Source organism: Elephantulus edwardii, unplaced genomic scaffold, assembly GCF_000299155.1.
Source record: "Elephantulus edwardii isolate Elephantulus edwardi_28Jun2011 unplaced genomic scaffold, EleEdw1.0 scaffold00194, whole genome shotgun sequence".
NCBI classification, from domain to species: domain Eukaryota; kingdom Metazoa; phylum Chordata; class Mammalia; order Macroscelidea; family Macroscelididae; genus Elephantulus; species Elephantulus edwardii.
In genome coordinates, this window is record NW_006399944.1 from 554,335 (window position 1) to 565,803 (window position 11,469).

An 11,469-nucleotide genomic window follows, 5' to 3' on the forward strand; every position below is an offset into this window, starting at 1 on the left:
TGCCTTTAACCTCTCTCCACTGAGAACAATGTTGGCTCTCAGGTTTTCAAAAATACTTTTTACTATTTTGAAGAAATTCCCCTCTAGTCCTATTTGTTGAGTGATTTAATCAGAAAAGGGTGTTGGATATTGCCAAAGGTCTTTTCTGCATCAATTGATAGGATCATGTGGTTCTTGTTCTTTGCTTTGTTAATATGATGAATTACATTAATTGTTTTTCTTCTATTGAACCATCCTTGCCTACCTGTTATGAATGCCACTTGGCCATGATGGATTATTTCTTTGATGTATTGTTGGATTCTATTGGCTAATATTTTATTCAGGATTTTTGCCTCTATGTTCATAAGATATTGACCTATAGTTTTCTACTTTGGTGGTGTCCTTTCCTGTCTTTGGTTTCAAGGATATGTTTGCTTCATAGAATGAGTCTGGGAGAATTCCATCTTTTTCTATTTTCTGAAATAGTTTATGTAGAATTGGTGACAGTTCTCTGAATGTTTGATAAAATTTACTTGTAAAACCATCTCGTCCAGGGCTTTTTTTTTTGGAAGTTGTGGTATTATCTTTTCAATTTCTTCTTTTGTAAGGGGTCTATTCAGATGTTCAATTTTGGTTTGTGTCAGTTTAGGTAGGTTGTGCGTTTCTAAGTATTTGTCCATTTTCTCTAGGTTTTCCTACTTGTTTGAGTATAGTTTTTAATAATATTCTCATGTTAGCTTTTAAATTTTAGTTGGTTTTTTGTGATTTCTCTTGATTCATCTCTTATTCAGATTATTTGTGTCTTCTCCTTCTTTTCTTTTGTGAGTTTTGCTAATGGTTTATCTTTTTTATTGACCTTCTCAAAGAACTAACTCCTACTTTTGTTGATAGTTTCAATTGTTTTTCAGTTTTCTATTTCATTTATCTCTGCTCTAATTTTTATAATTTCAGTTTTTTTAGAGGGAGGATGTCAGGTTTTCTTGATGTTCTTTTTCAATTTGTTGGAGATGCTGGGTTAGAGAGTCAATGGTCAATTTTTCCTGCCTTTTGATGTGTTTGCTGATTGCTATAAATTGACCTCTGATTACTGCTTTGGCTGTTTTCCAGAGGACCTTTGCTTATTTCAAATCATGCTGAATCCTCTTGCTCTACTAAAATAATTCTTGGACTATATACAAAGTTCAAAAGAGAACAACTAAGTGTTCTGGATTTTCTAGTTTTCTCAATGCTATTAAGAACTTTTTATGATTCATGCAGTTGAATGCCTTTGCATAGTCAATAGAACACAAGTAAGCATCTTTCTTATATTCTCTGCTTTCAGCCTACATCTTTCTGACTTCAGTAATGGTATTTAATGGCATCTCTTGAGAAACTTTGATACAAGTCTTGTTTGTGGGTTATGAAAAAGGGACAGTCTATTAATTTTAATGTATATTTTCCAGTCTGAATGACTGAAAATATTCACTAAATTCTTTACAAGTTTCAAAAGACCATAAAAATTTTTTTGTGATGTATCATTGAGCGAGGAGGATTGGAATAAAATAACAAATATATATTGTTGTTGTTATGTGCCATTGAGTTGCCTGTGACTCATAGTGACCTTGTGTACAACAGCCCTAAACCCTGCACTATTCTGTGTCAATCTTATTGTTTCTTACATATTTACCCTTATTTCCCCAGTCTCTGAATCAATCGATCTCATTGAAGGTCTTCCTCTATTGTGCTGTCCCTTTACCCTCCTGTTGTCTTTGTGTTCACAATGACCAGAGAATACCAGGGAGAAGAAATGTAAATTCCCAGAGGGCCAAGAGCTCACTCAGACTAATGGACTCAAGCAGCTTCAGAGCCCCTGCTTTTATTAACAGAAAATTAAAGCATACAGTAATGCATGATTTCATATGGTGGGTAAATAGTTAAGCATAGCTGCCTTCCAAGCAGTTAACTTGGGTTGTGGTGACCCACATGAGACATATTATAGATAAGTTTGAATAGTTTTCAAGGGAACCTCCTTGTACTCATAGAAGGCTTTCACTGTACTCATAACAACTTTATCAAGACATCAGAAACTTTTCATGTTTAACTGAAACTTCTCCAAGTCCCCTTCATGGTGGTACGTGCTCCAGTAAATCTGGGACTGCTTTTAGTCCCACCCATCGTGGCATTCTTCCCATGCTTTCAAGAAGTGCAGCCAAGTCCTTTTGCACGTACTCCATGGATGTTTGTAATCTTCAGTGAACTATAGTAACTACACCTCCCAAGCATGATGTCCCTTTCCAAGGACTGATCCATCCTTGCAACATGTCCAAAGTATACCAATTGACATATTTTAACAAACAAACACTGCCCTGGATATGCTCACCAAGTTGTGCCAAGAAGTCTAGAGGACAACCACCTGGCCAAATGACTGGAAGAGATCTTTATTTGTTGCTATTCCAAAGAAAGGTGACCTGACAGAGTGAGGAAATTATAGAACAATGTCACTGATATCGCATGCAAGCAAGATTCTGCTGAAGATTATCCAAAGATGACTGAAACAGTACATCAACAGAAAACTGCCTGAAGTGCAACCTGGGATTAGAAAAAGCCGTGGTACTAGATAGTATAGCTAATATTAGATGTATCTTGTCTGAAATCAGGGAATATTAGAGGAATATCTATCTATTTCATTGACTATGAAAAGGCATTTGGTAGTATAGATTAGAACAAACTATTGCTGACTCTGAGAAGACTGGGAATCCCAGAACACTTGACTGTGATTCTTCTTATGTGAAAAATATATTACTTTACATTATTTTATCAAGGAACACTTTTAATTCTGAAGAAGACAAAAATGTTATGTTGTTTGGCAAGATTTAATAATAAATTTAGAAACTTGAATAAAAATAGTCATAAATAGGAGACACAGAAAGCTGAAGTTTTTAGTGTTTATTCATTTATTCCACAAATATTTACTAATGGTCTCTTATAGCTAGTGTTTGATATTTAATAAATACGCATATTAAAGATGATCGGGATGAGAGTGAGCCAGGCACAGAGTGAGCCAGGTGGATAGAAAGCCAAGCATACTGGGGAGATGGAATTTAAGTGATAAATATTATTAAAATAATTAGTTTGGGAGACTTGGCATGGGCAGAAAGCCTTGGCAGGGAACAGCGAGCCTTGCTGGGAAACAGAGTGATGGAGGGATCTATACATCAGAAGCAGGTAGGACAGTGGGAATTTGAGTGAGGTACTTAGCAGGGGGATCACGCTGATTGCTGGACCACTTGTGGGACCCCTTCACCTTAAGCAGGAGGGAGTGAGACAACTGGGGCTGCAATGAGGTGGCTGAGCCAGTTCTTGAGGGAAAAACTAAGGCTTCCTTGTTTTCACATTAGGATCCCCCTGTACCCCAACCCCATGTGGGTCTGCGTGTGTGTCCCCCCACAAGCCTCTATGCAACTGTACATGCACCCATCCTATGTGCATTTCCATGCGCACCAACCTGGCATGCATCCATGCATACACCCATCCTATGTATATCTGTGCATGCCCCTGCCCAAGCTTCTTCTGGAGCTGTAACATCAGTTCAAGAACCAGCTACCACCTTTGGCTTGAAAACCTCTACCACAGCAATGTTATGAAAGAAGCAGACTACCTACACAAGCCTAAAGCAAGATATACCTCCAAAATGACACAATGTCAAAGGATTTCCTGAAGCCAAAAAGTCTGATGGAACTTTCTGACACACAGTTTAAAAGAACAATGATTGAGTATTTCCTTTTAAAATATTTTGATTTGATTTGATTATTTTGTGTGTCTGAGTTATGCGGATGACACAACCCTGCTTGCTGAAACTGAAGAGGACCTGAAGCACCTGCTGCAGAGTGTCAAGGACTGCAGCCTACAATATGGATTGAGGCTCAACGTCAAGAAGACAAAGATTCTCACCACTGGACCAATTGGCAGGATCAGGATGGATGGTGAAGAGACTGAGATTGTACACAGCTTTAGTTTGGTTGGCTCCACAGTCAACAGTCTTGGCACCAGCAGCCAGGAAATTAAAAGGTGCATTGCCATGGAAAAGTCTGCTGTTAGGGACCTCTCCAAAGTACTGAAGAGCAATGGTGTCTCTCTGGAGTCTAAGGTGCATCTGATACAGGCTATGGTCTTCGCAAGGAGAATTGATGCCTTTGAGCTGTGGTGCTGGAGAAGAGTATTGAGAATACCATGGACTGCTAGGAAAACAAACAGATTTGTCCTGAAAAGGGTTAAACCTGGTGGCTCCTTGGAGGCAAGGATTCTGAGGCTCCGTCTGACATATTTTGGACATGTTGTGAGGAGAGACCGGTCCTTAGAGAGGGACATCATGCTTGGGAGGGTGGAGGGACGGCGCAGGAGGGGAAGGCCCTCTATGAGGTGGATTGATTCTGTGACCGGGATAATTGGGATGGGAATGTCAGAGACAGTGCGATTGGCACAGGACAGAGCGGAGTTTAGGGCTGTTGTACATAGGGTCGCTATGAGTCGCAAGCGACTTGACGGCATATAACAACAACAACATGTGTATCCTTAAATTGGACCTGACTGGTACAAGAGGAGATTGCCTCTCCTTCTACAGCACAGCATTGGTGGATTCAAACCACATACCTCTGGGATTGCAGTGCAGCTTCTTGCCACTAGGCCACCAGTAATTGAATATTTTTCAATGGGTGAAAGACATACTTGAAGAATTACAGAACACTGCAAGTAAAAACCAAGAGGAGCTTAAAAAATCCAAAATAATACAGATAACACAAATGAGGCATAAGAGGCACTGGAAAAACAATAAACCATTATCCAGAAGATGAGGCCCAATGTTTCCGATGCTGTCAAATTGTTGGAGAGACACATGAACAGAGTTGAAAAGGTAGAACACAGAACCAGTGAAATAGAAGATAGAATTGTCATCACTGATCTTTTAGAGCAAAAAGTAGAATCAAAAAGGAAGGAAAAAGAAGAAAACTTAATGTGGGACACCATCAAAAGAAATAACGAGCACACCATCAGAATCCCAGGACAGAAAGAAGCAAGTAAAGACACCAAAAAAGTTGTGGAAGATTTACTAGAATAAAATTTCTCAGGCATAATGAAGAATGAGAGAATATATATTCAAGAAGCTCAGCAAACATCATATAGTATAGACCCCAAAAGAAAAACACCAAGGCATATCATAGTCAAATTTGCCAGAACCAAAGATTAAGAGAGAATTCTTTAAGCAGCAAGGGAGAAACAAAAAGTAAGCTATAAGAGAGAGCAGATAAGATTGAGTAACAATTTCCCAGCAGAAACCTTGTGAGCAAGAAGAGAGTGGAATGACATATATCAAACACTCAAAGAACAGAAATGTCAAGCAAGAATATTGTACCCAGAAAAATTGTCCATGAAATATGAAGATCAATATATTTCCATAATATAGAACCTAAGGGAGTTTGCAAAAACAAGACCAGCATTGTAGGAAACACTGAGAGATATCCTTCTTACACAGGTGCCACAAAAGCAGGATGGATCAAAGTAACTAGCAATAACACCCAAAAGAACTAAACAAAATGATAGCAATAAAACCTTGCCTCTCAATAATAATACTGAGTGTGCATGATTTAAATGCATCACTGAAGAGAAGAAGAGTAGCATATTGGATAAAAACCCAAAATCCATCAATATGCTGTCTATAAGTGACACATCTGAAAAATGAAGAGAAAGACTAAGAATAAAAGAGTGTGTGTGGGGGGAATACCAAGCAAATGGCAACCAGAAAAAAGCAGGAGTAGTGATATTAATTTCTGATAAAATAAATTTCAGTGCAAAAAAAAAAATCACAAAGGACGAGGCAAGTTAGTACATATTGTTTAAAAGGGCAATAGAACAAGAGCACAAAACAATAATAAATATCTATACACCAAAATATAGACCTGCAAAATATATAAAACAACCATTAATAAAACTGAAAAAGGAAATAGAAAACACTACTAATGTAGTAGGAGAGTTCAATACACCACTCTCAAGAAAAGATAGAACTACCAGAAAGAAACTCAACAAAGATGTTGAAGCATTAAATCATACAACTCAATCTCATAGCTATTTACAGGCTAATAAGCCCCCCCAAAAAACAGTACACTTTCTTCTCCAAAGTGCATGGAACATTCTCCAGAATAGATTTCATTTTAGGCCACAAGGCAAGCATCAATAAATTAAAAAACATAAAAGTAATACAAAGCATCTTCTCAGACCACAGTGCTACAAATTTAGAAATTAATAAAAAGAGCATAAAGAAGAAAAAAAACCATACATTTGGAAGCTGAACAACACATTACTTGAACATGAATAGATATTAGAAGAAATATAAAATGAAAAATTTTCTTGAAACAAATGGCAATGAAAGCACCACTTACAAAAATCTCTGAAAAACAGCCAAAGCAGTAGTCAGAGTTCAATTTATAGCAATAAGCAAACACATCAAAAGAAAGGAAAAATTACTATTGACTCTGTAACCCAACATCTCCAACAAATTGAAAGGAAAAGTAAGACAAACCTAAAAAAATCCTCTTTTAAAAACTCGTTAAAAATCTGAAATTACAAAAGTGAAAGCAGAAATAAATGAGGCAGAAAACAGAAAAACAATTGAAACCATCAACAAAAATTGACAAACCACTAGCAAAATTAACAAAGGAAATGACAAAAATTATCTGAATAAGAGATGAAATGGGCAACATCAGAACAGAACCAACTAACATAAAAAGGCTAACAATGGAATATCATTAAAAACTATCCTCAAACATATATGAATGGAAAAATACTTACAAATTCACAACTTACCCAACTGACACAAACCGAAATTGAACACCTGTACAGACTCATTAGAAAAGAAGAAATTGAGAAGACAAAAAAAAAAAATTCCAGCCAAAAAAAGCCCTGAATGAGATGGTTTTACAAGCAAATTTGATAAAACATTCAGAGAAGAACTGTCACCAATTTTACATAAACTATTTCAGAAAATAGGAAAAGTTTAAATTATCCCAGACTCATTCTATGAAGCAAACATATCCTTGACACCAAAGTCAGGTAAAGGCACCACCAAAATAAAAAAAACAAAAACAAAACTAGGCCAATATCTCTCTCTTTTTTTTTTGGGGGGAGCAGAAATTTTATTTGACTCAAAATTATTTTTAAAATGGTTTCTATGTTGCCATAATTTCAATTAGCTACAAATATGCAAGGACTTTATGAATACACCCCTCCACTGTTCAAGATACAATATGCTCCAACCATTTTATGACATTGAGCCATAAAAAAAAATCAACTTATAAATACACTTTTAGAACACACCCTCTTTGAAGATGGGGACTATCTACTTCTAAAAATATGAATCTTAAATTACAATGCCCTCAAATTCTCATTAGCTTTCAATGCTGCTAATGAACTTGCTGGACACAATGTTTTTATGTAATCAAATTCCATCAACTGGTATTACGATGAAAGACTAGTGTAGTCTGTGAAACGAGCTAGCTGTAAGTTAAATATTGATTTTACACTAGAAATTATTTCTTGGGCTTTGATTATATGAACCATTCTAAAGTTTTGCTAACATCTACCACTTGGGCCCTGAGCTTTTATATTAAAATGGTATAGGAAATATTTCAACATTATGCATATTCTTGGAATAATTAAAATTTTTAGTGACCACACAAGAAGAGACATATAATACATCTCAAAAGATATACAATTAAAAATAGATAAAACATCTTCATTTTAAATCACTTAACTTCTGGAAGACAATGTAGAGATTTCCTGGCTTGAACTCTTTCTTCTTCAAAAGAAAGATCTATGAAGGATTATGTTTTTCCTTTTTAAATTTTGTGTGCATTTCAGGGACAAGTGACAACAATGTGGTTACAAAGCATTAGTCTTTCTTCACGTAAGATCCAATAACAAAGATGTGATCTCATATCCTCACATACTGGACTGAAATATACCTTCACTGAAGAATGGTTAGGACACAAATAATGTCACAGAATGGGTAATCCCAGGATTCCTTCTATGAATGACATTTTAAAACAAGCTCTCTGAGGGCTTCACCTTCACTTTTCAATCTTTCTATCCCTATATCATTCTACAAAAGTAGAAACAAAGTACTCAACAAATGGTATTGAGCAACTAATAATAATCATTAGAACTTGAAATACCATCTTTCACCCAAAGATTTCAAAGGGCTATACAGAATATATCACAAATTTACATAAATAGGAGCTGAGGCATGAGAAAATATGGTGAGCTGTTTCCCTATAAGCAGGTCAAATAGTGAGATAAGGGACAGCTGTCTTCCAGTCCCTTAAACTAGGCAGGACGCACTGCTGGACATAATGTGAATGTCCACATGATGTTTCTACTGAATAAGGATCAAAAAAAGGAATGAATAGTAAATACAAAACAATCTTTTTGTAAACAATATATACCCAATGCAGAATGTTTAATGAAGCATCTCTTATGAACCGAAATGCAAAAATCCTGAATAAAATCCTGGCCAATAGATTCCAATGATACATCAAAGAAGTAATTCACCATGACCAAGGGGGATTCATAGCAGGTATGCAAGGATGGTTCAACATAAGAAAAACAATCAACGTCATTCATTACATTAACAAAGCAAAGAACAAGAACCACATGATCCTATCAATTGATGCAGAAAAGGCCTTTGACAAAATCCAACACCCTTTGCTGATTAAAACACTCAACAAAATAGGATTAGAAGGGAAATTCTTCAACATACTAAAAAGCATATATGCAAACTGAAGAGCTAACATTATTCTTAATGGAGAGAGATTAAAGGCATCCCCTTTGAGAGCAGGAACTAGGCAAGAATGTCCACTATCACTTCTCTTATTCAATATTGTTTTGGAAGTCTTACCAATAGCAATATGACAAGAGAAGGAAATAAAAGGTATCCAAACTGGCAAAGAAGAGGTAAAATTATCAGTCTATTCAGATAATGATAGTATACTTAGAAAACCTTAAAGACTCAGCAAGAAAATTGCTGGACATAGTGGACCAATTCAGCAAAGTAGCAGGATACAAGATCAACATACAAAAATTAATTGAATTTCTCTACAGTAACAAAGAAAATATAGAGCTGGAGCTTAGAAAAACCTATAGCTAACTACAAGATTAAACACTTGGAAATAAATCTAACAAGCAAAAAGGATCTATTCAAAGAAAATTCCAAAGCATTACTACAAGAAACAAAAAGAGACCTGGAGAAATGGAAGGATATATTTTGCATATGGATAGGGAGGCTCAATATTGTGAAAATGACAATACTACCAAAGGCAATTTGTACATTCAGTGCAATCCCAATACAAATACCAATTCCATTCTTCAATGAGATGGAAAAGGCAAGAAATCTTCAAAATCCTTAGCTCTAAGAGAGATGAAAATAAAAACAAAATTGCAAAGATCATGACCTGGTTCAGGCATACCTAAGTCTCCAGAGTGATATCATTGTTCTTTATTACTCTGGAATGGTCCTTGACAGCAGATTTTCCCAATACAATTTGTCTTTTGATTTTCTAGCTGTTGGCACCAAGAGTCTTGATTGTGGGGCCAAGCAAATTGATGCTGCTGAAAATCTCATTTTCTTCACCATCTTTAATGATTCTGCCAATATGCCCAGTGGTGAAAATCTTTTGTTTACTTGATGTTTAGCCACAATCCATATTTAAGGCAGCAGTCTTTGACTTTCTGAAGCAAGACTTTAGGTAATCCTCAGTTTCAGCAAGCAAGGATGTGTCATCTGGATAACACAGGTTTTTGATGAGCCTTCCTCCAATCCTGATGCCACATTCTCCCTGATAGAGCTAAACCTCCAGGATGATCTATTTCATGTATAGATTGAAAAGACATGGAGATAAGACACATCCCTGGCAAATAATCTTCCCAATTTTTAACCATGCAGTGTTTCCTTACTCTGTTCTTAGGACTGTTTTTTGTTCTATGTATAGTTTTCACATATGCATAATCAAGTGTTTGGGGATCTCCATTCTTCTCAGAGTTAGTCATAGTTTATTGTGATCCACACAGTCAAATGTCTTTGCATAGTCAATGGAACAGAGATAGACATTCCTCTAGTTCTCTCTGCTTTCAGCTAAGATCCATCTAACATTGGCTACAATATCCATTGTACCAATATCTCTTATAAACCCAGCATGCACATGTGGCAGTACTCTGTTGATGTGTTTTCCATTTGTTTTTAGATAATTTTCAGCAGAATCTTGCTTGTATATATTAATGGTATTGGTAGCAATAATGCAAGAGAAGAAAAAAATTCAAATTGATAAAGAAGTGGCAAAATTATCTCTATGTGTAGCTGATGTGATAAAATACTTAGAAAACTTTAAATACTCAGTGCAAAACTACTGGACATAGTTGACCAATTCAGCAAAGTGGCAGAATACAAGTTTAACAAACAAAAAACAATTGGATTTTTCTATAGTGACAAAAAAAATACAGAAAGGAAGCTAAGAAAATCAATACTTATCACTGCTTCTAATTACAAGATAAAATGCTTGGAAGTAAACATAAAGAAGATTTCAAAACATTACTACAAGAAACAAAAGGAGACCTGGAGAAATGGAAGAATATACTAGGATCTTTGAAAGGAAGACTTAACATTGTAAAAATGACAGTTCTACCAAAGACAATCTAGAAGTTCAATGTAATCCCAACACAGATACCAATTCCATTGTTCAATGAGATTGAAAAGACAATTTCCAATTTCATCTGGAATGGAAAGAGGCATTTTTGTAAAGTAAAGCATTTTTGAAAAAGAGAAACAAAATAGGAAAAATCTCACTCCCTAATCTCAAATTCTACTACTCAGCTGTGGTAGTCAAGTCAGTGTCATACTAGGACAGTGACAGACACATAGGTCAATGGAATAGAATTTAGAACCCAGGAATTAGCTCATCTACCTATGAGCAATTGATTTTTGATAAGGAGAAACAATATCCTTTATAACAAGTGGTGTTGGCAAAATTGGACAACTATCAGTAGAAAACTCTAGCAAGACTCATACCTCACACTATACACAAAAACTAACTCAAAGTAGATCAAGGACCTAGGAATAAAACCAGGGAATATAAACTTCATCAGAGAAAAGCTTGAAAGAACTCTAGAAGCCATATTCCACAACTGTCTTCCAAGAATCCTGAAAAACCTACAACCAGGAGAGAATAAAATAGATGAATGGGACATTCAAAGAATCAAATCCCTAGGCATATCAAAACAACTGGTCTATTAGAGTTGTTGTTGCTGTTATGTGCCGTCGAGTCGCTTGCGACTCATAGCGACCCTATGTACAACAGCCCTAAACCCTGCTCTATCCTGTGCCAATCTCACTGCCTCTGACACATCCATCCTGATTACCCCAGTCACTGAATCAATCCACCTTATAGAGGGTCTTCCCCTCCTGCGCTGTCC